Source organism: Centroberyx affinis, unplaced genomic scaffold (genome assembly GCF_046629955.1).
Source record: "Centroberyx affinis isolate AG114_WGS23_722 - 3 ecotype Tasmania unplaced genomic scaffold, CSIRO-AGI_Caff_v1 ptg004448l_1, whole genome shotgun sequence".
NCBI classification, from domain to species: Eukaryota; Metazoa; Chordata; class Actinopteri; order Beryciformes; family Berycidae; genus Centroberyx; species Centroberyx affinis.
Window position 1 is genome coordinate 3072 of NW_027282117.1, and position 1929 is coordinate 5000.

At 43.3% G+C, this 1929-nt stretch overlaps 1 protein-coding gene across 1 annotated transcript in view; it reads right to left on the reverse strand.

Moving 5' to 3' along the window:
* Positions 1–1253: 1253 nt before the first annotated feature.
* The window catches only part of LOC139665098 (dehydrogenase/reductase SDR family member 13-like), a 5441-nt gene continuing 4765 nt past the window's right edge, over positions 1254–1929 (reverse strand). Inside the window, exon 6 of the mRNA XM_071544064.1 lies at positions 1254–1929. This exon is cut by the window's right edge and continues 718 nt beyond it. The gene's annotated coding sequence lies outside the window, so the exon portion shown is untranslated.

A 1929-nucleotide genomic window follows, 5' to 3' on the forward strand; every position in this document is an offset into this window, starting at 1 on the left:
TTTGGAGTCTTGTGTGTTTAAATGTCTCTGAGCCCATAAAATAACTTCATAACTTAATAACGAGCTTTTAAGGCTTTTTAAAGAACACTGCCTCGGACTTTTCATTTTCATACTCGAAACCAAAGAGTTTTTTTGACACTTGGCACTCTGCTTTTCTTCTTTGCTCATTAGATGTGTTTGAATTTCAGGAGAACCTCCAAAGAGCCGCTGCTGTCTCGTCTCTCCATGAACCAGCAGCTGATTCCACCGACCGGCTCAAACCGGACGGCAGACCGGCTCCAACCGGACGGCAGACCGGCTCCAACCGGACGGCAGACCGGCTCCAACCGGACGGCAGACCGGCTCCAACCGGACGGCAGACCGGCTCAAACCGGACGGCAGACCGGCTCAAACCGGACGGCAGACCGGCTCCAACCGGACGGCAGACCGGCTCCAACCGGACGGCAGACCGGCTCAAACCGGACAGCAGACCGGCTCAGTGGACTCTGCTGTGTGGAAAGCGTCCGCTCGGCTCTGGAGGTTCAGACTGTGGAGCCTTAAGCATTAGCCCCTTCTCCACTGAGGGCCAAACCTGCTGCTTGAACTTAGTTCCACAGTGCCTGACCCCTTTCCTCTGGGTTGGCCCGGGCCAAAACAGGGCTAGTCCAGGAACTCAAGCCCCATTCCTTGGCCCTTCCAGATCCTCAGGGCCAAAGCTGTTAGCCCTGATGCTTAAACATCATCACATTCTATATTTTTTCAAATAGGGGATGTTGCTTAACGTCTGTAACTGAGTGCAGCCATTCATACATTAATGAGCATCTACCTGTTAGAAAATAGGTATGTTAATTTTTAAATCTGCATTACTTTCAGCTGCTATCTGAGAAAAAAAACAAAAATGCATCTTGCTACACAGAAAAATAAGTCTGTTATGAGTTGGAAACCTTTTAGCCTGATACCGTATAATAAAACCAACATTGGCCTTATTTAGCTGTCTAGAAAATTATTATCACTCACTTTCCAAGTTTGACTCACAGCAGTGAAGGACTGAAGGGAAAAATGCTTTTGCCTCCGCAGACGAGGCAGTTTGTTTTTTTACTGTAACTTCAGATGAGACTTTGTTTTTTCATGTGAGGGATGTCAGCCTCATCCTGCAACTTCTTCTTTTTAAAACTTCCCACAAAGTAATTAAAACTAATGTTAATGATTATACGGTACTTTTTCTTTTTTTATAATTATTTTTTATAAGAGACCAACATGACAATGAACAGATATAGTTACAGATGTTTCGTCTCTCTTTTTTTTTTTTTTTTTTCCCTCACATCAGGTTTCCCACCCATAATCCAAGCTACATGTATAGGAAATTCAAATTAAAGTAGCTAAGAGCATAACAACATAGTGACACACTGAATTTCAATAGAACTATTAGACAAAAATAAATACGCTCAATTACACAAAATTGAATGGAGTTGGTTATATGGGAGGAGAGAAACCAAAAACAAAGACAACAAAGAAATAAAAATAAAACAAAACAACAATTGTATTGCATACTGCTAGACTTTATCATGATTCTGTGTTCACACCATGAGACCAGACCATGATCCTCACAACACTGAGCCCAGAGGTGGCCAATTTTATTATTATATATATGATTATATATAATGTGATCATACGGTACATTTGACAGCAGCGTTGTCTGCCATGTTTGATGACAAGCAGTTGTGTAAGTTAGTTGTCATGGTTACGCAGGCACCAGGTCGCTCAGTGGAAACACTTTTAGCCCAGTGCTTACGTTCCTGGAGCTCCTGGGCCAAAGGTCTTGGGCTTTTGGCCTTCGGTGGAAACCGGGCTAATGTGAGTCCTGTGAGCTGCTTCTGGCCTCGCTGCCCATCGATGTTAGAAGAAGAGTTGGGAAAAGTATCAAAATATCAAGTACAAGTATTTTTACTT